This window comes from Podarcis bocagei (genome assembly GCF_964188305.1).
Source record: "Podarcis bocagei genome assembly, chromosome: 6".
NCBI classification, from domain to species: Eukaryota; Metazoa; Chordata; class Lepidosauria; order Squamata; family Lacertidae; genus Podarcis; species Podarcis bocagei.
This window is the reverse complement of record NC_138130.1, coordinates 73,905,127-73,932,323: the sequence shown is the minus strand read 5'-3', so window position 1 is coordinate 73,932,323 and position 27,197 is coordinate 73,905,127. Positions and strand designations below refer to the sequence as shown.

At 41.6% G+C, this 27,197-nt stretch overlaps 1 protein-coding gene across 2 annotated transcripts in view; it reads right to left on the bottom strand.

Moving 5' to 3' along the window:
- Window positions 1–27,197, bottom strand: part of CMSS1 (cms1 ribosomal small subunit homolog) — a 184,089-nt gene that overhangs the window by 17,575 nt on the left and 139,317 nt on the right. The window contains exon 1 of one of the 2 annotated variants that reach the window (XM_081199082.1): window positions 2,846–2,981. The exons of the other annotated variant lie outside the window; for it this stretch is intronic. The gene's annotated coding sequence lies outside the window, so the exon portion shown is untranslated. Of the gene's footprint in view, window positions 1–2,845; window positions 2,982–27,197 lie in introns of those variants that run through there. 2 annotated transcript variants of the gene reach the window in all.

Sequence of the window (27,197 nt, the reverse complement as noted above, 5' to 3'; positions counted from 1 at the left end):
CAACTATATTGACAGAATAAAAAAGGCAGAAAATATGTTCTGACATAAGCAATTATATAATATTAGCCCAGCAGAAGTGACTAACCACTTCCAGGCAGGGATATTCAGGGTTTTCAAAAATATGCTGAAGTTGGGAAATGATTCAAGTCCTCATACATATATTTGTTTTGGTTCCTGCAATGCCCATGACTTACATGCTTTACATATTGTACATTTTTGCACAACAAACCAGCTAGTCATACTTTGAGGGGCTACTTCATGGTACAGACAGCTGTCAGTCTGAGTAGGGGTCCCCAAACTGTGGTCCATGAGCCTCCATCGAGGTGGTTCACGGAATGTCCACATCATTTTAAATTTTCATTGCTTCTTTTATTTCCCTTAATGTATTATAAGTGATGTTGATGTGGAGACAAGCAATCATTCATACATGGTACATTACAAACAAATCAATGCAGATCACCCTAAGTTTAATATTCCCCAGCAACACTAAACAAACAAGCAAACATACAAAAGAGGTGGGGAATATTTGGGAACAGCTGAAATCGCAGAGGTTCAGAGAGTAATTAAGTCTGCATTCCATTTTAAGACTCACAGAAACTGCAGACTTTGGGGCTCCAACACCAAGCTCAGCCCTTTCACCCTCCTGATCCCAGGTTTTGTTTAATATCCAGCCTTATGGAGAAGTTAAAAGCTTACTCATTGTTTCCTGACATTATGGTTGGTCTTAATAAACCTTTTTGGTTTTTGGATTCCACCTCCCCCACTCCCAAAGGATCAACACAGCTATCTATGTCTTTTGTCTGCTTTAAACAGAGGTTAACATACTTACCCTTAATATTTTTTTCATCAAAAACATTTACAGTCATACCTCATGCTACATTTGCTTCATGTTACGTTCGTTCAGGTTACTTTCCGCGGTGACCCGGCAGTACCGGAAAGGGTTACTTCCAGGTTTTGCCGCTCACGCATGCACAGAAGCGCAAAATGACATCATGCACATGCGCAGAAGTGCCAAATCGCAACTCGTGCATGCGCAGATGTGCCGCTGCGGGTTGCACTCTTTTCATGTTGCGAATGGGTCTCCGGAACGGATCCCTTTCACAACCAGAGGTACCACTGTATATCCCACTTTTCCTCAACAAGACCAAGGTGGCTAACAACGTAAGTTAAAGCAATAATGTAACAATTTTAAACACAATGTCATGGCTATAAATAAAATGAAGCAGCCATAATATACTGAAACAGCAATACAAAAGCACTACAGCCATAAAAAAATAATTTAGTTTAACTAAATTCACTTCAAAAAGAGGACAGCCATTTATGATCCCCAAACCCTTCTTAAAAAGGAAGGTTTTGACCATCTTACAGAAAGCCATTAGAGAGGAGGAGAGGCAGATTCCAGAGCCTGAATACAGCTAAAAAAAAAGCCTGTTTCCTGGTCCCAACTAGATATATATATGGGGTATTTGGGATACACAAGAGGACTTCTGACAAGCAGTCCCTCCTATCTACAAGCATGTGTGATACTCCTGCTCAGCTTCTAAATTATTTGAGAAATTGCAAGCCGAGGTTAGGGAGAAACTCATCAGTGCCCATGGTTGAGAACAGTAAATCAAAGCATCTGCATAACCCAGGACCTGCAAACCACATGGTTACATTACTCATACTTCTTCTCTGAAGGTTGTACTTTAGATGCCTCTCAACTCCTACTTTACAGAGAACAGTTCTCAGATTAAAGGTATTCTCTGTTTGGAGGGCTGCCTAGCCCAAGTCCAGTTTAGAGATTAAGAGCCATAGGAAGGGAGTGCACCGACCTTGAAGTCACCCACCAACAGTTATACCACTGAACAGCAGACTCAGCAAGCATGCAGTTCATCAGGTCATGGTCTTCCATATCACGATGAGAGGCATTTCTGTATAAAGCAGCTTCCTGCAAATTGGTATCCTCCAGATGTTTGGGGCTCCAGCTCTCATCAGTCTCACCAAGCACAGTCAATGGCCAGGGATAAGGAGAGCTGTAGGCCAAAATATCGGGAGGACACCAGCTTGGTAGAGGCCAGTTTAAATTATAGTAATTATTTCTAGACCAGCACCTATACATATAAATTAGCATATGCAAATGTTTGCAAGCCTGTGTCCTCTCTCTGTGTGATGCCTTTCCTCCCTTTTTTTGGCAATGACTAAGCAACCACCCTGGGGTGTGGGTGGCGCTGTGAGTTAAAACCACAGAGCCTAGGGTTTGCTAATCAGAAGGTCAGCAGTTCGAATCCCCGCGATGGGGTGAGCTCCCATTGTTCGGTCCCAGTTCCTGCTAACCTAGCAGTTTGAGAGCATGCAGTGCAAGTAGATAAATAGGTACCGCTCCAGCGGGAAGGTAAACGGCGTTTCTGTGAGCTGCTCTGATTCGCCAGAAGCGGCTTAGTCATGCTGGCCACATGACCTGGAAGCTGTACACCGGCTCCCTTGTTCAGTAAAGCGAGATGAGCGCCGCAACCCCAGAGTCGTCTGCGACTGGACCTAATGGTCAGGGGTCCCTTTACCTTTACCTTTAAGCAACCACCCTAGGAATGGTTTCTTATCAAGCAGGGTAGTTTTCCATGCTCTCAAGCTACATACAGGGGCAGCATTAATATAAACTGTAGCACAGTCAAACTAGCTTCTTGTTTTGACTAAAAGGGGAAATGCTATGGGCTTCTCCACTGGGAAGTTTCCCCTTTCTTCCAGGCTTAAAGAAGAGGGGGGGAATACTGGAAGCAGTCATTCCTCTGAGAATACCCCTTTAAAAAAATATGCACACAGACAGAAATTAAGCAGGATGCGGTTGCGATAGAGATAGCGTCCATACCTGGCTTGCTGCAAGCAGATGTCTGCTACTTGCATTATGTCCTATCTCCTCTGCAAAGAATGAGGAGAGGTCAGCTTTCCAACAAGGTCAGTATTTGGAGAGCGAAGCATGGAAAGTGGGTTGCGTTATATTTAGAGTTTGGTCTAAATCAGTGCCACTGTTGGCCCCCTCCCATCTCTTCTTTGCAGTGCTGTCTCTCAGGTCCCTGGATTGTACACTGCTGGATCTAAACCTACCCAATACAAAGGGAGGGGAACTGTTCCAAAGCTTCCAAAAAGAGCAAACTGTGTGGCTTTTTGAAATGAGTGCTCTGGGTGCTCAGAAGATAAAGCTCAAGTAGAATTTCACTTCTGTAAAGAGACATTTTTATTTGCTGACCTGGATTTGTCCTTTGTGAAGGGGCAGAAAAAAGGAAATTAGCCAGGAAGCTGCCTTCTCAAATATGGTAAGGTCTTCTATTCTAATGTCATTTTAGAGAAATTGTTGTGTGGATGTTCAGTGTAACAAATTGTACTATGTTTGTCTTTAGTGTGAGGTTTCCAAATATAAATGATAACAATTCTGCTTTGGATGTAATCTTGTTTATTTCGTTAGAGATATTACAGGTTTCCTATCCTATTGTGTAAATAACACAAAATAATTATGTGCCAGAGTTCATCCCTGTCTATAAACTTTCACTGACTGGCAGGAAAAATATTAATAGAAATGGAAATATTACGTCACTAGAATCCTCGGGTAGAGGAAATAAAGTGCATGTCTGTGCATATAGATTATATCTTATTACTTTTGAACAGGTATAGCTTTTTACCTACAACATCTGTTTCATGGAAGGTAGCAATAGATCTGAAGCAAATAATACCACCAGAGGTGTATTAGGTTGTGAGATGTGTGGCATCTGCTACCTCAACCTTTCCCCTTCTGCCCCAGACCTCACTACCTCGACCTGACCAGTGATTCCTAGGATAATGTCCACTCTGTAATACATTCCCAACTAAACAATGCTAGAGACTGCAGTTCTATGAAGTGGCTAATATCTCTAAAAAGAAACAAAAAACAAAGCCTTTGCAGCTCTTTATGGAAGGCCTTATGGCTGAATCAGTTTAAAACAGAGTTTAGTTTTTTGGTGCTGATGTGTCTCAAAGAATCCACTATTTTGGAACTTCACAGCTTTCCATTATGATTGTCACTGCTGTTGATTCTTTAATTACTTGGCTCACTTGGAGCCAAATATTTGCTCTGAAAGGACAAGGGCAATGCAATGGCACACTTGCACACCAGAGAGTCTTTCCTTTCTTCAACTGGGTTTGAACTGCTTCAAGGGCCACGAGCAACAGTTCAGGCATCATTTGTTACCACTGTGGCAGTTCCCACAGAAAACTGTTAAGATGGAGAAACGAAACAGCTGGTATTTAAGGTCAATGAGTTGCTTAGCACCCAGTCTTCATCCTGTCCAAGGCAAATGAGAATTCAGCAGTGAAACTTCAATTCCAGAATAACAGTTTGATTCAATGCATGAGAGAAGGGTTCCTATAAGGGGATTTCTTCCATGATGCCTCATCATTGGAATATCTTAGGCAAACTACAAAATTACAGTGGACCCCCTTGCCACCCCACCCTCAGATAAGGTGAGACATATTTTAAAAGAGAGTTCATTTCTCATATGTATGGTTGATGCTATGCCTTACTTCTTCCACAACAAAATGAGCAAAGTAAATACTCAAAATGCTGTGGTGTGACATCTTGGTATTTAATGGGCATACTGAACTTATTATTTAAGTTTACTAAGTGGGAATACAGTTTAAAAGATTGTCAAGTATAATCCACTGGTTTACAAATGCTGATCCATTGGTTATATGGATCTTCCCCATTATAATAAAGCCAGTAATCTTGTATAATAAGGAAATCTTCTTTCCATTTGTGGATCATTAATCAATTTCTTGTGAACTACCTAACGTCTCCTGAATGCTAGCATTAGTGCAAAAATGAATGAATGAATGAATGAATGAGGAAGAGGCCCTTGGTGACATCTTGTATGGCACTTCTAATGCTGTTTAGCGGCATCGCTGAATAAACCTTCACCAGTAGCAGTGTGTGTAGCGAGCTGGAGTTGCCCTCCAGACACAAGCATCACTGCTGCTTACTTGGACAGGGCTGAGAGTGGTCAAGGCAGCAACAAGACTGGGACTGTGCAGGTGCATCCTAAGAAGCACCAAGTTGGTCGGGGCATTCTCAGCGCTGTATTAGCACAGCCTCAACCTCACCATCCTCCTGCCCCACCTGAGCCCTGTCCAGGTAAGCAGCAACATGCTTGTGTGGGGAGGGTGGCTCTTTCCCACCACACATGCTGCTTACTGGCCTTAACTATTATCCTGAGTATGCTTTGCAAATGGACAATAGGGATCATAGAACCATAGAATTTGGAAGAGACCATAATCCCCTGCAATGCAAGAATCTTTTGCCCAACATGGGATTAAGAGATTCATGCTCTTCTGACTGAGCTATCTTAACTACAGAATCCATATTGCATGCAGGATAGCCTGCAAGGTGCACTATGACCAAGTCCCACAATGCCATCAATGGCTACGCGTCCTGGATAGGAAATTTTTTCCAGGTGACTGAGTAGTGACAGGACTGGAGCCAAAACAGGCCCACTGAAAAGCAAAAGGGAGAATTGGCAGGCAAAGTTTAAGTAAAGAAGGATGGAAAGATGTGAGAGAGAAATGGTGGTTTTAAACAATGGCAGGGGTTTGAATAAAGTACCTTCACTGCATGATGGTACTATGGAATATGTGAGAGCTCTAATTCTTCATCTCTCACTTCCGTAAAGCAGCAGAAGAGGGAGAGGTCTGAGCACAGTGCAAAGGGAGGAACACTGAAAGGAAAAAAGTGGCTGTTTTAAACAATGCTAGGAGTGGGGTGGGGCAGTTCAGAACAATACTGAGTGTAGCAAGAAGGCTCTGTTGTATTAGCTTTAGGTGTCTGTTTCTGCACTGTACCCATCTCTGCTATTTCTCCTGTTTCTTCTCTGGTTAAATCATTTCCCCTTAAAATCCCCCCAAACAAGCCCTTAGTGGCTTCAGAAGTGGGGTTGGAAAGGTGAAAAGTGAGCTTAGTAGTTGCGCTGGGTAGCAAGGGGGAGCTCTAGGGGGTTAATGTGAGAGAGTTCTTGGGGAGTTTGGAAGCAAGAGTGAGCAGCCCCTAGATTTAAAATAAAAAGGATGCTGGGTTTTATTTTTAGAGGAAGGGTAGACACACAGTAATTCATGTGAAGCACATCCATGACACACTGTCAAATTCCAGGTTCCTTTCCGCTTCAAAGCCACCTGCTACAAAATTCATTTCCAAAATAGCTTACACCAGTTTATAAAGGTACAAAAACTGATACTCGCGCAAATCATGCCAAACAAATTTGGGTTGTTCTTCCTTTGCTATTTCTGATGCTTACATTTTATTAAAGTTCTAAAGCAGGTGTACAACCAGTGCTTAAAGCAAAAATGCTGGATGGTTGTTCTAATCCTAACTCCCTGTAATAGCAAACTCAGCTGCTGCGTGCCACCAGGGTTGTAGGTAAAATCAGGCCAGTGAGAAACAAGAGGGAGATGGCAGCATGTTTGGGGGAACCCCAAAGTTTGTACATTTTTTTTTAAAGCAACAACAAGGGGACAACACCTCCTGCAGTCCCACAAGGACTCAGTGTGCTAAGCAGACATGGTATTTTATATGGCTGTTGGGAAAGAAAGAAAAATGAGCCATGGGGGGAGTGGGATGCTGTGGCTGGAACCCTGAACATGAGCACCCATTTTGGAGGAGGGGGGTATGTTGCAATAATATGTTGTAGGTCCCACTTGCTCCCTGTAATAGGGAACTCAGGTTGGTTGAGTGCCTATGTTTGGAAGCAGAACAGGAGGTCGCCCAAAAATAGTGAAGTGGCTTCTGCATCCTTGAGTCGAACCTCTTTATCACTGAGCCCAATCCTAATGTAAACTCTCTCACTTGCTCAACTGTCTGTAACTGTAGCTGCCCAATTTCAAGTGTGGTAGAAGCAAAACATGCACTGTACTATGGTCATGGTCAAACACAGTTGCCAGTCTTACTGATAAATGACAGGAGTAAATCTGCAATACAGAGCACTAAGAGGCTCAGAGCTACGTTGGAAAGAGTGGTACATTTCCTTCAGTGGTAGCTGATGTGAAAAAATATTTTCAAGGGAGATTTAACTGGAGAATAAATGGCTACTGTCTTTCCAAGCTGGCCCCTCCAAGAGGAACTGCAGCTTGAATGTGACAAGAGTCTGGAATGTCCCTCTAATTTCGCCACATGTTAAAAAAGATTGCGGATTTAAATAGAGAAGTGTGAAGGCCTAGAAAAGTAACAGCAGAAATGACAGAACTTTGCTGAAGTGCCCTTTCTAAGAACAGTGTATTTCTGGGCTCCTGCACCTGCCGGTGAAGTACAACGTAGGCAGCACTGAGCTATATTGGTATATTTCATTCAGAGTTTCCTTGAAGAATTATTTTTAAACAGCTTCTCAAGTAAGGAGAAGGGTCTCGTTGCATAAGGCAGCCATAAAACAGGTAAAATCCAAATTTCTGTGAATGCAAAGATTAACAACATGTAGTTATTGTCTATATTGTATGTAATACATAGCAGCAATTATTATTATTATTATTATTATTAGCCCCACCATCATTATGCTCTGAGCAGTTTATGTATAGTTGGCAAAACGTGAGCTGTAGGGGTTTGTTTTGTTTCTTTTATAACTTAGGAATGAATTCCCTAGTTGTGATGTCGCACAACTGAGTGGCAGAGGCGATCTGACAGGAAAAGGCTCTACTCTGATTTGTAAATGCTATTTCGCATTTGCAAGTCAGACAGGATTGCATCCTTTATCATCACTACCTCTAACTGCAAATGCAGCCAGTGAGTGCCAACAAGGTTATAACCAGCAGGAACCCAGTGGGAAACAAGAGGGAAGTATCAGCATGTTCAAGGAAACCCAAAACTTTTGGAAAAGTCCAAATATATTGAGGGTGAGAAAATCAGAGGGGGCAACCACCCTGAAAACAACAAGAGGTTCCAGAAAGGAAAGTGGCCCTCAGGCTGAAAAATGTTTCCTACCTCTACTCTATGAAATCAGGCTGGATAGGGTCTAGGGACTGGTTACATTATTGCCTTAGCATCCAAAAACAAATGCCAAAACCTGTCTCACGATAACTTGCCTGGCTTAATTTCTGTCTCCGTTTCCCAGGGAGCCCTGAGAGGCCCCTTATCTGTGAAGTGGTGTCATCATATTGTGCTGATGAGTAAATCTCCCAAGGTTGCAAACTCTGGGAGTGCCCTTCGGCTGCGGTTTTAGCGAAGTTTATGTTCTCATGAGCCCAGAATGAAATAATAGGTTAAAATAATTGTTTTGGGACAATTTACAGCAATGTCTTGTGGAGCGTATTTAAACCTCTTGCAAACCTCAAACATTACTAAATTTTCTTTTGTTATTTAATCACGCCTATTAAGTAGGCTCTCAATACTCATTTCTGCTATAAATCTACATGGTGACGTAGCCGCTAAACGCTCTGTATAAATTCATTTGCCAAATCCTTTTTTTTTTGTTTTGTTTTTTAAGTTCACATTTTATCAAAGGAACATTTAATTTCCCATTTTAAATAAGAGCTCTTTCCAAACCTCAGAGCTTTTAAAGAATTACTTAGGGAGCTGTTACTCCAACTATTTATGATGTCATAACAAGGCATGTACATTCAAGGGCCACCACTAACTTAGCTGTGTCTTCACTTGCACATTATTCAAGGGGAGAGCTGAAATGAATACACATTGATGCCAAGTACCCTAAAAATGCACACAATAGCCTATTCTCGCCTTCTTCATTTCCCTTCCCATCCTCTGCAGTATGGGGCAGAATTGGACACATAATGTCAACTTAGTTAAGTATACCAGTTCACAACTGAACTGCATCGTGTTGTGCTTGTTTCAGAAAGTAAATAATGTTTCTTGGAACATACAACTTAAAACACAACTTCTCTATCCTTAGGGGAAGGAATGTGGTGCACTAAGAGAGAATGTGCTTTGAACGTGGAATGTCTCACATTCAGTTTGTGGAATCTCTAGGTAGAGCTGGGAGTTGTATTCTAATAAGATAAATAAATCTGAAAAGGGTTGTTTATTTCTGGGCATCAGCATGTTTCAGTTGTAATAAAATGATAACCCATTTCAAATGAAAGGTGGATTATAAATCTTTTTGACAGGGCTTATGTGATCATATGGACGAACATCAGTTAAAAACTGACCAACGTAGTTAAGTTAGAGAAGGCGAGCAGCAGGGAAACCAAACTACAGAAAACAGTAGAGTGGAAGACACAATACCTTAACGGGAATCATTTTTGTTTTGTTTTTGCCTTTCTCCTCTACTGATTGTAAATGTAGAAAAATATAGTAATCATTACTCTTTATATGTATTTTCCTCTTTTGTTTTCTTAACTTGCCCTATCTTATTAATGGAAAAGAAATGTAGCTTAGAGGTAGAGTCTATGTTTTGCATGTGTAACAGATTCAATCCCTGGCATCTCCCGGTAGGGTTGGGAATGTCCCTTGTCTGAAACCCTGGATAGCCATTGCCCACCATTATGGACAACATGAAGCTGGAATAACTTAGTTTATAAGGCAAGGTTTCTGCATTCTGAATTGTAAAACCAGTGGTTAAGTTGTTTAGGAATGTTGTCTGTTGTGATATCTTTAAATGAGACTATACTTCTTTGAAGAAGCTGTGTCTATTTTATACAAACTAATTTAAAATAGCATTTTACCAATGGAAGATGAGAGAAAGATACAGCCTGAGGGAAATCCTATTTCTTGCCAGCCATTTCTCTAATTTTCCCTGCTCCAATCTGACAGTGCTATGAATGTGATAGGCTACAATGGGATTTCCACCAAATACTGTTCTAGAAGTAATTGCTCACGGAACCAGGGCTTAGAGAGGATTCAGGGTGCAAAGTCAAAATAGCAAAGCATTGAATTACTGCGGTAGGACGTGGTACTACCTAGCCTTCCGACTTAGAAGCAGTTTCTGCAGAGGTTTGCAAGCTCCAGCATTCAGCCCCCCCCCCCACATTGCACTTCCAGCTGAGTGCTTAGTTCAAATTTCAGAGTAGCTGAAGTGATGCATTTAACACCTGCTATTTATGTTCAAGGTTAACACAAGGCTTAAAACATAACAATGTTCATGGAACCCACTGACCTACCTGCCCTAGGACAATGAACAACAGTAGGAAATCCCCACCATATGGAGAGGTCAAAAGCATTGACCTCATGTGCTTAGGATGCCATGCCCAACACACACAAAATGCTTTCATCCTCTTGTCCCTCATAGTTTTCTCCATCTCTTGTTTACACATCACATACAAGTGAGCTGTGGTAACGTCTGTATTGCAAAAGGCTTGACACAAAAGGCACACAAAGAGTCATTCAGGAAAATCTGCTGGTGTTAACTGTGCCGCAGCCCAGGCACCAGCTGATATTAAAAGAAGATGCTTGATAATATTCCAGAACAGTAATTGGTTGCTTGGTAATGGGAAGGTTGTTTAGCTATGAATAGGGGATGCCTTTAGTTATTGATTCTCAAAGTGGGGAATGAGCAACACAGAGAGGCATGCATGCTAACCTGAACTTCTGGGATGAAAGGAGGAATATAAATGTACTAAATAAATAAATAAAAAAGGAGGGGCATGGGCAAGCGCCAGAGAAAGCACACCCTTCCTTCCATTTCTTTCCCATCACGACTAGATCATGAGTCAGGAGGACAGTGTCAATGTACTGTCTTCTTCACTAGATGGACTGGAGTTGACTGCTGTGTGTTGTACACTTCGTGTTGTCAATGAAGCTACGCTCTTCCTCCACCCACCCTCATTAGTCATCCCTATGGACCAGAGATGTTAAAGCTGTGAGCCTCAGTCTAATCACAATGTTGCAAAGAGCCAAATATGACCTATATGACCTCTGTCCCAAAGCAGAACTACCCACCAGTGACTCTGCAGATCATCCAACAAAATCCAAACAGGAAGCCACAAGCCATCAGGTGAACATATAAACTTGCTTTATATTGAGACAAACAACTGTTCCATCTAATCCACTACTGTTGACTCTGACTAACTATGGCTCTCCAAGATATCAGGCAAATGTCATTCTTCACACACACACACACACACACACACACACACACACTTGTTTAACCACTGAGCTATGAACCATTCTACGAACTGTGGATTCTGTCCAGTGTCCAAAAGCCAAGCCAGATTAGGTGGAAAGGAAAACAGATTAACAAAACCAAAATCCTACCAGAAAAGATATCACAAAGGGTAATCAACATATTCACCCAACTTTGTTTTGAACCCAGAAGATTGGCAGCTAACACAAATACATGAAGACAGAACCAGGACTAAAGTGGCAGAGCAGAGTAAGGAAGGGTAGGAGAAGCTGAGGGAAAGAATTACTCTGCTCCCTGTTGTTTGAAGAAAAGCAAGGATTTACCAACAGCAACCAAACCCTCTCTCCCGCAAGCCAATTACAATACTTTATTGTTACGATAACAAAAAGAGCTTCGGGATCTGACAATACCACCCCAGCAATCTAACCTAGAACAAAGAGACCTGCATTGGCAGTTGCAGCAGAACTGGGCTCTTAATTTACTTGTTATAGGTTAGTTATATCACTTAGCTGCATAGACTCCTTGCAATGTTTAGGTTAGAAGTAGCTTTTTTACAAGTTAGCTTAGCATTGATTCTAGTCACCTTGCATCATCACAAAACAGAGGTACAGTATTTTACTAGGTGAAAAAGCTCTTCCTACTAGCGAACAGCACCAAAAAAACATTAATTTTTATAAGGAAAGGGTGTCCGGTGTATATGTGGAGGGTAATGACAATTCCAGACCTTTCTGCAGAACTTATTAGCTCAGTATGGGAACTCTCAACCCCTACAGATTAAAAAAGGGTTTCTATTGTCTTGGCATAACAAATTTTGTGGGGTTTTTTTAATCTGGGGATTAGTGTCTCCTTTTCCTATAAACAAAACCCACAGACACTGTGCAGAAATGTTGCTTTAAAATGTGTGAAATGTACTGAGGTTTGCCAGCTGAACCTTGTGGGAAGGACCTGCATGATTTACTCCGATGCACACAAAGTATTTAAGCCATTTAAATGGAGAAACAACCTAGAGCCGTATCCTGCAATATGGGAAATATCTCCTCCACCACTATACACATCTTCCTTTGGGACCTTTCTACTGGCTCTAAGCCGCAGAATCTTAAGGACCATAACCTTCTTAAAATAATAGACATGAACTTGTGCCCTCAAAAGAACCGCACTGCAAGAAGTAAGAAATGCAGACAAAGACGCAAAACAAAACCCTTCTGGAGAATTTAGCAGCAATTTATTCCTGTTCTATTATTCAGTAAGACTACTCAGTTCTATCTATCCATGAGAGTCTTTCCCCATTGCAAGCAGCAGATGCAAGGGCAATACTGCTTAGGAGCATGTTAGAGGCAAAGGGTTAAAGCTGCATTCACTGCCTCCCTCATGCCATTGCCCCAATCCAGCTCCCCCAATACAGCTGTTAAAGAAAATACAACTGCACAGTGCCAAACTATTCAACAAGTGTCATGTCTCATTTGGCCCATAGCTTTTGACTTGAATCAGGGAGAGATCTAGTTCAAATCCTTGTTCAGCCACAAACCCTACTGGATGGCCATCTCTAACTTGTTGTGGAAATCAAAGGAGATCAAAGTCTTGAGCTCCATGGAGGAAGAGTATTGTAATGGTAGATCTTATATGGTCCTCTAAATAAATGCAGAAGTGATATTGAGGCATCACCTTAGGTTATTAAACTTTGCTATTACCCTAACTATGATCAGTTTAAGTCTGGTCCACGCAACCTGCGTGTCCCCATATGCAGTCCCCAAAGGCATTTGTGGCAGTCCACCTGAGCCTTAACAAACCTCCTGTTTTTGTGACCTGCTTGGGAATCCAAAAACAAAGAAACTGTTGAGTACCTGACAGGCCACAAGTTATGCAGGCCTGCTTGAAGCAGTAACCATCAATATATACCGCATTTTTCGCTCTATAAGACGCACTTTTCCCCCTCCAAAAATTAAGGGGAAATGTGTGTGTGTCTTACGGAGTGAATGCAGGCTCCATGGCTTCAGTGAAAGCAATGTGAAGCCTCCGAAGTGCAGCGGGAGCGCTTCCGCCGCACTCCGGAGGCTTTGTGTTGCTTTCGCTGAAACCTGGAGAGCGAGAGGGGTAGGTGCGCACCGACCCCTCTCGCTCTCCAGGCTTCAGGGATAGCTGCTGAAGCCACCGGAGTGCAGCGGGAACCCCCGCTGCGCTCCGGAGGCTTTGTGTTGCTTTCGCTGAAGACTGGAGAGCAAGAGGGATCGGTGCACAACAATCCCTCTTGCTCTCCTGGCTTCGCTTCGCTGGAGAGGCGCTGCACAGCTTTCCCTCTCCCGAAGCGGGAGGAAAAATGGAAGGGGCTCCGTTTCTCCTGCCGCTTCGCTGAAGGGGTGCTGCACAGAGAGGGAGAGAATTTTTTTTTCTTGTTCTCCCCCCCCCCCCTCTAAAACTAGGTGTGTCCTATGGTCAGGTGCGTCCTATAGAGTGAAAAATACGGTAATCAATTTCTCACACACACCCCAGTTGGGGTGACCAAGGAGATAGAAAGCAACCATCCACCACCTATCATCACCAGCTTCATCTGTTTGTGTTATCAAAACTAATTGTAGTGACCCTCCACACATCAACTCTCTTATTCAGGCAGAAAACTTTACACAGTGGGAAAGACTGCAAAGTAAGATAGAACTTGACAGTTCTATCCTTACCAGGTAGAAGTAACACTACAAAAGCACAAACTTGCATGCTGCTGTGCTTGTGGAGATGAATAGGACCTGCTGTCTTGTCATTGTCACCGTGCACAAACAGCCATTTTTGCAACTGATAAACAGCTGACAGTAATAAACCAGGACAGTATTAAGTACACAAGGTGGTCAGAAATGCTCGGCAGAGGTCAGTTGATAATTGCATCATCTGTCAGCAACTACAGAAGCAGATCAATGCATTATTGGGTGACATTTGGAGGCTAACATCTCCCAAGAGAATATCAACTTCCAAAAGGTAACAGAACCTCAACCATTTCAACCTTGCATGTGAATAACTATTATGTAATTGCCCGATCATTCACCGAGAATTTGCATTGCGAATGACAAGGTGCTATCACGACAATCTTAACCTGGAGCCAAAAAAATGCTTTTAAATTATAATTATAATGAAATATTATACCTGAAGGAGAATAATTCCACCCTATCTCACCAGGAAAACAAGTCCATAAAAATGTCACAGACTGCATTCTAAAACAGTTTTAAAAAAAACATTATATGAACTATTCAAATCATTGGAGTTGTTGGTGTTTCTCACTAAGCTATTCTACCACATATTAGTACAATTTATCCTTCTTTCATCAGTCACCCTACACGGAAAGTTCAGCCCAAATCTATCCAACACTATATTGTGTTGGCCTAGTATTCCATAGTAAATTCCATAGCTTAAAAGTTCAACGAAACAGTAGCCATTAAATATGACACATGGACATTTGCATCGGGAAGGATTGCTCTCATAGTAGACAAGTCTGACAAATCCCCTCCGCTCCTCTTTTTCTTAGAATAGTCATATGTATGGCTATCAGCTGTGAAACCAGAATTCACGTTGAAAGTATGTGTAACCTTAAACCTTACTACAGATACTAGAACTGTTTTAGAACTTGGATAATGTTTCGTCACAGGGGGTCATAAGCAGACATCCCCCAAAATAGATTGATTTTTGGGCTAATACCAACCCATGCTCCACATGTCTACATCTGGCTGGCTCCCTCCTTCCTTCTTCGACTTACCTTATACAGTGGCATGCATTTTACCTTCCAGATCTGTGTTACAGGAAATTATATACACAACACACGCACATACAAACTGACAACAACTGTGCACCCATAGTTGCTATTGGTTATTTGTTGTTGTTGTTATTCATTATATTTAAAAATCACCTTTCATCCCAAAGGATTCCAGGGTGGTATACAAAAGATTCCATAAAATGCAGTGCACTACAGTACTACAGATATTAAATCCAAAGGCTGATAACTACACCAGCTCTTCGGCTAATCTATCCCCAAAGGCCTGAGTGAAGACAATACTTATTCCCTTGATGTTAGGAAGCTGGCAATGTGGGGGTCAGCTACACCTCCAGTAGGAGATAGTTCCACATCCAGAGTGTAACAACAGAGGAGGCTCTGCTCTGTATCACCACAAAATGTGCCTTAGCTGTCAATGCATGGGTAGGTTAAATAAGGCCTGGGGGCTGGATCAGGCCAGATCACCTTCTAAATCCAGCCCACAGGCGGTCCGGGAATCAGCCTGTTTTTACATGAGTAGAATGTGTTCTTTTGTTTAAAATGCTTCTCTGGGTTATTTGTGGGGCATAGGAATTCGTTCATCCATCCCCCCAAAAATATAGTCCGGCCCCCCACAAGGTCAGAGGGACAGTGGACCGGCCCCCTCCTGAAAAAGTTTGCAGACCCCTGTGTCAATGGGACCACAAACAGAGACTTTCCTGCAAAGCTTATGGCTCAGGCCAGCAGATAGTGGTCACAGCACTACTTCAAGTACTTGGGTCATAGAGGGTTTTATACTCCAAAGTCAACACCTTAAATTGGGTGTGGCAGCAAAACAGCGGTGGGGGGGGGGGAACCTCCCAGTGGAGCACTCTCTCCACCTGTGATTTGCATCAACTGGTATTCAGAGGCAAATGCTTCTGAAAATGGAGTCATTGATAGCTTTGTCCTCCGCAAATTTGTCTAATCCTCTTTTAAAGCCATCCAACTGAATTGAACAGAGAGAGCCTGGGAACACAGGAGCTCTGTATGCGAAAGGAATTGGCTCAAGAGTGGATTTTCCATTACAGCAGATATGCCGTTGCTGCATCTGACAATTAAGTTGTAAGAAGTGCTCTTCTTTCAGCATTTAAAGTTTGATTCATGCTTATTCCGTGAAAACAGAGAATGCAACTTAGAAGCGCCGAGATTCACCACTGTCTTTTTTCATGTGTATAATGTAGTTGAGTCTTTTGCTGGAAAGTGCATACTTGGACTGATTTAACTGCAGCTAATACATTAGCCTTAATGTAATAATTAGTACACTCCCATCCTGCATTTAGCTAAAATTCCTCAAGCACTAATGGTTTTTAAGCCCCGCCCCTCAGACCTCTGTATTTACATGCACTATTACCCACATTCTAAAAGTAAGAAATGGTACATGTAATGACGAGCTGGTCAAAGACTCCAGATAGATCTTTATCAGCTTGTAGTTAATTATTACGAAGGGGCATATGGAACTAATTTAACATTATTTTCATTTTCAGACAGGCCAGCTCAGCTAGAACCATAAAGACACTGCCTAGGGTAAATGAGTAATTATCATCACATCATCTATCACATAGCCTTTGCTCATGCTATGTTGGCGGATGTGCACTAACTCACGCCAATGGCATCCTGTTGACTTCAACGGTATTACTTCTGTGTGTGATAGCAAACCCAGTGGTTAGATATAACAACAAAAAGTGCCCTTTAAACAACACTCTGAGGCAGGCAACAGGCATGATGGGAAATCAAATTTAAAAGAATGGAGCTGAGTCAAGAAACCTTAAGAAAACTAATTATAGAATTATAGCAGTGACATTCGCACACCAGAAACTAAGAACCGAAAAGCAACCGAGGCAGCAAGAAGTTTGTGTAAGAGCTGCATAAAACCTGAATCATTAAACCAAATCTGCCTTGAATAATTAAACATAAAGTTAAGGGAGCTTAGGCAAAATGTTTGAGAGGAAGGGACAGAAACACTTCTCAGGCATCCTGATTTCAAATACAGTCAGCCCACAACTTTACATGAGGTTATGTTCCGGGGATCGTGCTTAAAGCTAAATTTGTGTATAGTCAAAAGACACTGGGTTCAATTGGAGTCTTTTTTCCTAGATGCTCACCCCCATTCATTCATTCATTTAGCCAAGCATGTAAAGCAGAATGTGCACAAGTTAAATGTGCATAAGTTGCAGGCTAACTGTACCTGAAACCCTGTTTCTGTTTAAAATAACCAGTGTGGGTACATCTTTCTTTCAAACACACTTTCTTTGAAGGAAAATACTTACTTTTACTGCATTTGGATTCTGCTATTCCATTAAGTGACTTAAGTGAGCATAAATGGCATTTATTTATTTAATCTATTAGATTTATATACCACCCTTCTTCACAAGATCTCTGGGAGGTTCACAGAATAAAAACCCTATGAGGTAGGTTAGGCAGAGAGAAAGTGACTAGTCCAAGATATCTCTGTGAGGTCCGTGGCTGAACTGGGATTTGGACCTAGTTGTCTCTGATCCAATTTTGATATTTCTACCCACTTCACCATGTTGGCTGTCTGATGACAGCACATAAATACTCCACATGTTGCAAGGATCTCTTTAGAGAACCTCAAACGATCTATCATGTTTTTAAATTAATGCATTTTCAATTAGCAAACGTGATCCATTCTTTCATCTCCAGGACGATGACATGGCACATCTTCAATTTGCTCTTGTATAACCAGTTCAGTGAAGGTCATTGACTTGGCAATAACACATTACTTCAGAGCCATCCAAGAGCAGGAAACAAGAGACTTGCTGACTATTTGCTACCATAACGGCATCTTCAAAGTATCTCATAGCAAAGCCATGTGTTGTTGCTTAGAGGTGAGACCATTTGTACAACCCTTATCTGAACACTAGTAGCTAGATAAGTACCTTAAGAACTGTTCTTATTCCACCAGCCCCTCAAAATAGAGTGCAAATCTATATTTGGATCTGTTCAAGATGAATAAGCGATTTCAACTTTTTGACGGCTAGCATCAATTTGTTTTACTATTGCTCTCCTAGTAAAAATGGCAAAGCATTTATAATAGATCAAATGGCTTTCTAAACACTAAACTATGGTTTGGCATTACGAATGATAAGTTGTAGTGAGCTTGACTATGCCCATAAATGCTATGCTGTTAAATATTTACAAAGTGTGTTCAAGAAATACAAAGTCTAGAATGTTATCCTCTTAAAATCACATTTTTGCTCTACTGTGTCTACTTTGTGTTTTCATGTAGTTCCAGATAAATCTACCTCCATGTTCTATTCTAAGATTCTATTTCAAAAAGCTGGAACAATGTCATTTATAATCTAGGAGACAATATGAAACACAGCTAAGAAACAGTATACTTGAGGGACGCAATTCTGATCTCCTCATGAAGGGCAGCACAACTGAGTTCAGCAGTGCTGTCAGCATAATACAGAGTAGAATAAGGCACTTTTGTTGTTGTTGTTTAGTCGTTTAGTCGTGTCCGACTCTTCGTGACCCTATGGACTAGAGCACGCCAGGCACTCCTGTCTTCCACTGCCTCCTGCAGTTTGATCAGACTCATGTTGGTAGCTTCGAGAACACTGTCCAACCATCTTGTCCTCTGTTGTCCCCTTCTCCTAGTGCCCTCAATCTTTCCCAACATCAGGGTCTTTTCCAGGGAGTCTTATCTTCTCATGAGGTGGCCAAAGTATTGGATCCACAGCTTCAGGATCTGTCCTTCTAGTGAGCACTTAGGGCTGATTTCCTTCAGAAAGGATAGGTTTGATCTTCTTGCAGTCCATGGGACTCTCAAGAGTCTCCTCCAGCACCTTAATTCAAAAGCATCAATTCTTCGGCGATCAGCCTTCTTTATGGTCCAGCTCTCACATCCATATATCACTACTGGGAAAACCACAGCTTTAACTATACGGACCTTTGTTGGCAAGGTGATGTCTCTGCTTTTTAAGATGCTGTCTAGGTTTGCCATTGCTTTTCTCCCAAGAAACAGGTGTCTTTTAATTTCGTAACTGCTGTCACCATCTGCAGTGATCATGGAGCCCAATAAAGTAAAATCTCTGTCTCCATTTCTTCCCCTTCTATTTGCCAGGAGGTGATGGGACCAGTGGCCATGATCTTAGTGATGTTGAACTTTAGACCATTATTTTGCGCTCTCCTCTTTCACCCTCATTAAGAGGTTCTTTAATTCCTCCTCAACTACAGCCAATATTCACTGTGCCTAACGGCTATATTAGCAACATATGCACTATCTTAAAAGGTTTTAGTTATTTTGTAATGAGGTAATGTTTCCTCTACTAGCTTAAAACTTTCTGTCATGCAAACAGATTAGATTTTTACTCTTGGAAGGCATTAGCAAGTATCTGCATTGACTCATCTGCACAGATAATATATGCTCATCATCTTTTTTTAATCGCTCCGACTGTACAACCTGTGAGGGCATCAACTTAGAAAGAGTCTTTGAGAAAGGGCAAAGCTATGACAAAGTACCTTCTAACTCTGTGCTAGGTGCAGAGAGAGATGCATAGAAACGTTTTGAGATGCAAGAAGCAAAATGCTTTTGTATCTTTTACGGAACCAGCTGAAGTTGGGGATCGAAAAATGAAGTCCTTGAACATTTCAACCCAAGTCAACTGAAGCTTTATGTTGAACAAGATTAGACAACAGTACAAATTTGTTGTTTAGTCGTTCAGTCGTGTCCGACTCTTCGTGACCCCATGGACCAGAGCACGCCAGGCACTCCTGCCTTCCACTGCCTCCCGCAGTTTGGTCAAACTCATGCTGGTAGCTTTGAGAACACTGTGCAACCATCCCATCCTCTGTCGTCCCCTTCTCCTTGTGTCCTCAATCTTTCCCAACATCAGGGTCTTTTCCAGGGAGTCTTCTCTTCTCATGAGGTGGCCAAAGTATTGGAGCCTCAGCTTCAGGATCTGTCCTTCCAGTGAGCACTCAGGGCTGATTTCCTTAAGAATAGATAGGGTTGATCTTCTTGCAGTCCATGGGACTCTCAAGAGTTTCCTCCAGCACCTTAAATCAAAAGCATCACTTCTTCGGCGAGGCTCAAAACTTTTTGTTTTTCTTGAACCAAGAAGTAGTTGGCTTAATTTAAATGCAGAATAAATCACACATCTCTAACTGGAAGACTAGGAGATGAGCCCTCCTAGGTCACGTCAAAAGTTCATCTAGTCCAGCATCCTGTTCTCACAATGGCCAACCAGAGGCTCACGGGAAGTCCATAAGCAGAAACTGAGCATTAACAGCACTCTCCCCACATATGATTTCCAGCAACTGGTATTTTAAGGCATATAGCCTCTGTCAGTGGAGGCAAAACACATGCTTTTCATGCTGAAGTTACCAGGTTCAATCAGAATTCAGTTTGAACCAAGTATGAAAACCTATTATTATACAGGTGTGTGTGTATACAATTTACCAAAAAAGCAAAAAACATTTTTTTAAATCCTGTAGTTGTTAGTTAATAGTAACAGTAGTGACGACAACAGCTGCTCAAATTGGATCATTGTTATTAACCCACATTACACAAAAGGGTTACACCCTATCAGAAAACCGGTGGAAGGATGCTTAAAGCCTATAGGAGAATAGTACACTTTGTAGATAGGCTTAACAAAACAAATTCTGCTATCAACATGCTATTAATATGTTAGGCAAAGTCTTGCTTAAGTATCAGATGCAATTATTTGATCATGTTTCTCACTTGCTTTGGAACTCCAGTAACATTTGATTATATCCTGGTGCATTAAAAGTGATGGCATAGTCTAGGAATTCAACTGAAATTGAACAGACGTGGGTACATTTCCCATCAAACCTGCAAAGTAAACCTTTGCTCGTGTTAATGGTTACTGTTGGCCCTCTGACAACAACTTTAGACAGATATGAATACAAGCCATGTGCAGTCTATCAGATTTAAGCAACTGGAAGGGAAAACACACCCTGATTTTGTGTATCTAACTATGGTTGAGTTCACAGAGACCTATGCACCATCAAGAAAGATAACGGCTAAGGCAAAGTTATGTTGATATGCCCTGAATTTGACTTTTATGTTTGGTTGACCTTATTGCAAACAAAATAAAACAAACCCAAGGGGTATTAGGCATTGTGAATGCAACCATCTGAAGAAAATAAAAATGAGGGTCAATGGGAAAATCCCATAGTTTTGATATTACAAGACTTTTAGAACCTGGAAACAAATAAACCATTTATTTATTTATTTGCTCTTGGGTGAATAGCAAAATATACTGAAATATGTGGTGCCTTGTGAACAGTCTGCAGTCTAATAATCATCACCAATCATTTATCCAGGATCTTAAGTGGCTGTTGTTATGGATATTACCCAATGTTAGTCATACAGTAAATTCACTGAAATCAATGAATCAAGTCTGAGTGTGATTTAGTTGTATATCACCCAATTATTTCCCTTAAACTTAACTCCTCTTAAACAACTTTCAAAAGAATGTTGGACAATTTCAAAAGTACATATTAGCTGGGTTTAAAAAAAAATACCACACAGCTAGTTCTGCACACCCAATTGAGCTTTCGGATTGTGAACAGCAGGTAAGCAATGTAACATGACAAACAGCTTTTTAAACTCAGAGGACTGCGAACAATAGAACTGAAGAGTTGGAATGGACCCTGAGGGTCATTTAGTCCGAGGATCATCGAGACTTTCAAAAAGCTGTTTGCAAAATGGCATTGCAGGGCAGGGTGCCTGCTGTTTGGGTAGGTGTTAAAATCCTACTGAGCACACCTGAAGCTTTCAATCCCAGCCAAAATGTTTTCCAAGACCTGTTTCATGTGTTACAGAATTCTAATTCGTAGAAAAAAGAATTCCTTGTGCGTGAAGATTAGGAGAAACCCACACATACAATCAATACAAAAATTCCTTCCAGTAGCACCTTAAAGACCAACTAAGTTAGTTCTTGGTATACAATCAATACGTATGTAATAACTGACATACAAATTGCATATTAAATCCTATTTGAAATTGCTCTCCATGTTTGCCAGAGGTGGGGAACAGGATCTGGCCAATGGGCCAGATCTTTAATTTCCCTCACCTCAAGTCTGACTCATGGGCTGGACGGCCCACCTGTCAATCACCTGATATAGTAGTTTACAGCTGTCAAAGTTCAATGCAGGTCACTGTAACAGGCGATCAACTGACCATCGGTTACAGTGCCCTGTTGGTGCTGGAAGAGTGCCTTCAAAAAGGCTTGCTGTAGTTACCGATCAGCTGATTAGCAGTTACAGCAAGCTTCTCGAAAGTCCATTTGCAGGAAGCAGATTGGATTCAAGCTGCTTGTGCGAAATGAAGCGTTTCTCCTCTGCAGACACATATGATGCCATGTGAGAAGAAGATGGGCATGGTTTGTGGGCAATGGCCTCGTGGGCCAAACTGGGATCCGTGCTGGGTCTAATTGGGCCTGTGGATCAGAGGTTTCCCACTGCTGAGATACAGTCTTTGAAGCAGCTCCATGAAAGGTTGGACTACGAACAGTACATTGATTTCTGTAATAACATTAGCATCTATAATATTGCAATGGAACGACAAAAATACACTTTTGTGAAAGGAGGATCAATTTATTTCAGATTTATAAGCAAGGCCTATTACAGACTGGCTTAAACAAAGAATTTCTAAAAGCCAAGGGGTGGGGGAGGGGGAGAGAGACATGTCATTTTTAATCTATGGGACTTCAGATTCCGTGCCAGTAGTGTAGTGAATAAAACAAGACAGAACCTACTAATTATTCTCATGTGTAACCACAAAGACATTACATTAAGGTTATTTAAAGCCTTGCGGGATTTACTTCTGACTGGATAAAGCATACTTTTCAAAGTACTTCATTGACAACTGTCCGAAAAATCTGTTCCAGAAAGTGAAGTACAAATTTTACAACTCCTGGAAAGATTTATTGTCAGGCTGCTTGTGTCCTGTAAAATAATCAAGATCCTTTCTTACTCTGAGAGTAACTGGCACCTGTGTCTTGGCAGATAGCTTTAAGTTTCACTTCTTAGACCGTAAGGATGTCACAAGGCCTGCAGAATGCTGGAAGGACCTCAACAACTGCCTACATGCTCTCAGACATCTCCTGAAAACAGTCTTATGAACTTAAGATTCTTTGCCAACCGTCTTTTACCAATTTCGTTGGATGTTCTTATTGTTCTTACTTTTGTATTGTGTTTTTAGATTATATACAGCCTCACAATATTTTAAATGGAAGTGGTGTTTAAAAATATTTAAATATTTTCTAAAAAAAAAAGAACAGTAGTTTTTTATATATTTAAAAAAAAAGAAACTTTGGTGAATTCAGTGGTTAGAACAGCAAGGCAGAATACTTTTGAAAGCCCTGAAATCTTCAGAATATTAAAAAGAACACAAATCAAAGGAGGGGAAAATTAAAAAGGAGAAAAAGCTGTATTTAAAATAAAGAAGAAAGAGAAAGGAGAGAGAGAGCGAAAACCCAAATTAAGAATAATATACAGTGGGACCGCCACGTACACATAATCTACTTACATGATCATGACTTTGGGTGCACAGCCCCTAAATAAATAATAAATAAATGGGAAGACTGGAACACACCATGGAAAGCACTTTTAAAGTTCTTCACCTTGCTTAATGAGCTCTGGAATGGTCATGTGAGGGCCCTGGCATGCTCCCAGAGGCTGGTAAACAAGGAGGAGGGCAAGGCCCGCTTAGGACAGGTAAAGGTGTTCACAGGGGAGGGAGATTTATTGCAATTTTGCCTTTGTGCATGGACTTCAGGAACCATTCTGTTAGCTATCCTTTCATTCAGTCTTTGCTGTTGCTTTAAGTGTGCTTATTGTGTTTAGTAAAGTATTAACTATTCCTCTACCCTTTCCCCTTACAATTCTGAATTTGAGGACTTTGCTTCTGTCTGTGTGTGTGTGTGTGTGTGTGTGTGTGTGTGTGTGTAGTCTTCCTCTAAAATCTGTCTGAGTGCTTTTAATTTATTTATGTATCGCTCTGCCTTACTTGTTTCACTCACTCTCAAACTTCCCCCATGGAGGAAAAAGCAGCTTTGACAGATGACTAAGGAGGGGTTGAGAGGTGTTTTGGGTCCTCAAGATGGAAGTTTCCATTACCCATGCCAACCTACGTCTCAAATCAAATCCTTTGCTTACTGCTTTGTGCGCTTGCAATACCACCTAAGGGCACCAACGTAATTCCACTGAATCAGTGCCCACAAACAAAACCACTGGGAGGAAAGCAAATCCCTGGCAGTTCTTCCTTCACACCAAACCCAACTTTAAAGCCATAAAAACCCAATTTCTCTGTGATCAGGCAGGGTTCTTATCTAGGGGTCACTTTTCTTCTGCCTGTTCGTTTGCCCACAGAACACTGGGAGAGATTGCTATTCTTTTTTATACCCTTTCGGTATCTGGCAAGCCTCATACCATCAGAAGAAGAAGAAGCCTTGTCTGCAGATTTCATCCAAATCCACCCAAAAAATAAAGCTGTGAAAGAGAGAGGAAGGATGGGATGACAGCAAGTCAGCAACCACAAAGCAGGGAGTGGAAGCAGTGGCGAAGAAATGTAGGATTTGAGCTTCCTAAGAACCAGGATGTGATTCTTTCTACGTTGCATTTATAAAAGCCTTGCAAGGCATCCAAGATAGTACACAAATCTCGAAACGCTAAAACAATCAATCGGCCCAAATTGCAGAGTGAACATCTCTCACGCTGACTGATGGGGAAAGGCTGAAACTCTGCAGTACAGAAACTGCTTTGCCTGCAAAAGGTTCTCAGGTTTAATTCCTGGCATCTCCGGGTAGGTTATAAAGTCAGTTTAAAGACAATAATAGGCTAGAAAGACCCATGGACTTAACTCTGTATAAGGCAGCTTCCTACGTTTCTATGGTGGTCCCTTCCAGAGCTAGCAGCCAGGGATTCCTGGCCAGGGTTTCGCCTCTTCAGCCACTGAATCAAAATGTCAGCTTGCAAATTCAATGCACGGGCCCTAGCTTTGGAAATGGCAGAATTCATACCGAACAACACTTTTAAAAATGCAACCTGGCATTTGTTTTGCAGGAACTACTGCTTTGGAAAGGGGAGGCGGGAGAGCTCCTGCTGAAATGAAGGATCAGCTTGCATGTGCTCTGTGAACTCCACCGTCTGCACCTCATCTGCCTTGTCTCGATTAATGTGCGCCATGGGAGTCTGAGGGGATTATCAGAGGGGTTTTAAAATGCTCTGCAGACAAGTCTACCAACTTTTAAATGAAAAAAGTATGAATGAAAATGTCCCAGAGCACGCCACTAATGTACATTGAATTTTTGCTCTCTGGGTCAATGAGGAGTTTATATTTTAGAAGCGCATGCAGTAATTTATTGACTACAAGGATGGTTATTTGCAAAAGCAATGCCAGAAGGCCACTCCAGCATTACGGTAAATAGTATAATATATAGAGCATCCTGGTTTAGAAGTACGATACCCTTTCCAACAAATAAAAGGGGGGGCACACAAAAAACCTATTTTGCTTCCACTGGGATGCGTCAGGTTTTACATAGGGGGTGTAGGATTTGAAAGCTGCTTAGAGATTTGTACAGTAAGTGGAACAGCAGAAGCACGGCACACTAGGATGAGAAGTATCATGTCTGTCTGTTTTCACCTACGATTGGGGTGGGGTGGGGGGAGAGACAATAAAACAACATTACTCACTTCTTGGAAGTGTTCCTATTTTCCTTTTGAAGCCCATAGCCCTCCCTCCGCACAGTGGGATATTCACTCTCCTTAAGTCAAGAAGAATGTTACAAGCACTATCTGCAGGCATGTCATCATACTTCAGCTAATAAAAAGCAAGATAACTAGCAAAAACCTTGGCGCCGATGTAACCGAAAGAGAAACAGCAGGCAAGCAAATAGGATAGGTGGCCTAGTCAAAAGGCCCAAGTATGGCAAGGGCATGGAGCATTTACAGGGATAAGGATGTTAGCAAATGGAAACTAGGCTCTGAGAGTTGACTTTATCGGCTACTCACTGGTTAAGCCAATGTACAAATATGTGCAGATATCCCGACGTGTCTACAGAACAGAGGAAAAAACTGTTGCTAGTTAGGAATGGCATCTTCATAATAAGGATCCTAGGGGAGGGAAATGGAAGGGGCTGGAATGGTTTACTTTGCGTTTTAAAATCTTAATTGCCTGTTTGTTTTCTGTACCACTACTGCTCCTGTGATCAACGGTTTATAACTGCTTCAATTCCCATGAGCTGCCTTTGTGCTATTTAGCAGAAAGGTAGGGCAGAAATAGGTAAAAATGCCTATTCAAGCCCCCCTTCCCCAAGAAAGCCTTACAGAGAACCTGGAGGGAGGGAGGGAATCACGGTTGTTAGCAGAAGTGTGGATTGAGTGGTTTTGGGCACCTGCAAAGGCAAATGACAAAAGTTTCATGGGAACCTTAGAGGTAATCAAAATATTTATTTATGGTTCCATTCTGCATGCTGAGGATTGTTGTGTACAAAACAAGCATTCTCTCACAGCAAATGTGCTTCCAGACTGTTACAAGTTCCTGCAATCCAGGTCAGAGCAGATTCTTAAATTGAATGCTGTTATTCCGAACGTACTATGGAGAATCATAATAGTTCAGCCCATTTTCACACTAGTTAGGCAAGGCTGCAGTGAGGTATTTTGCGCTGAGTGTTATAGTTACTTGAGGAGATCGCTTTCTGGAAACATATTGACTGATACTGTTCTGATTTCATTTCTCTTTTAGCATCATTAAATTATCTGTATACGGAACTTTCCACCAACTTTTAAGAAAAATCCCCCAGAAAAACTAATAAACGGAGGGGAAGGGTGAGGAGAGCATACCTTTCCCCCCAATTTCAATTGCTGCCAGATTGTGGCAAAGTAGCAAAACACAATCATTGCTGCCATGTTCAAAATTACACAAACCTGGAAAATGGCAGTATGGCGGAATGGAAATGAAGCATTTCAAAAAGCTGCATATCAAAGCAGGTGATCAGAAAGAAATACATTTCTCCATCCTAAACGTGTTAGTGAAGGAAGGTTTTTATGCTATGCAGAGCCCTCTGGTGGAAAGACAGGATTCAACACTTTCCAAAACTGCTCAATTTCTATGCCCAGAGGAAGTAGGTGCTTTAAAAGCATTTGGCTTCTTTCTGAATTGACATTTGAAGGGACTCTACTGACCTCAAGATACACCAGGAATGCTCTTGGATGTTTCATTCTGTATGACTGTATAACATGGAACAACAGGGTTGATTTCTCCTTTAGGAGACTGTAGATAAAGAAAGGCAGGCACTAGATGGTTTATGCATGAAGCTCCCTAACTTTAAAGTGAACATATTTTATGCACAATATAACCATGGGACAAAACTTCTCAA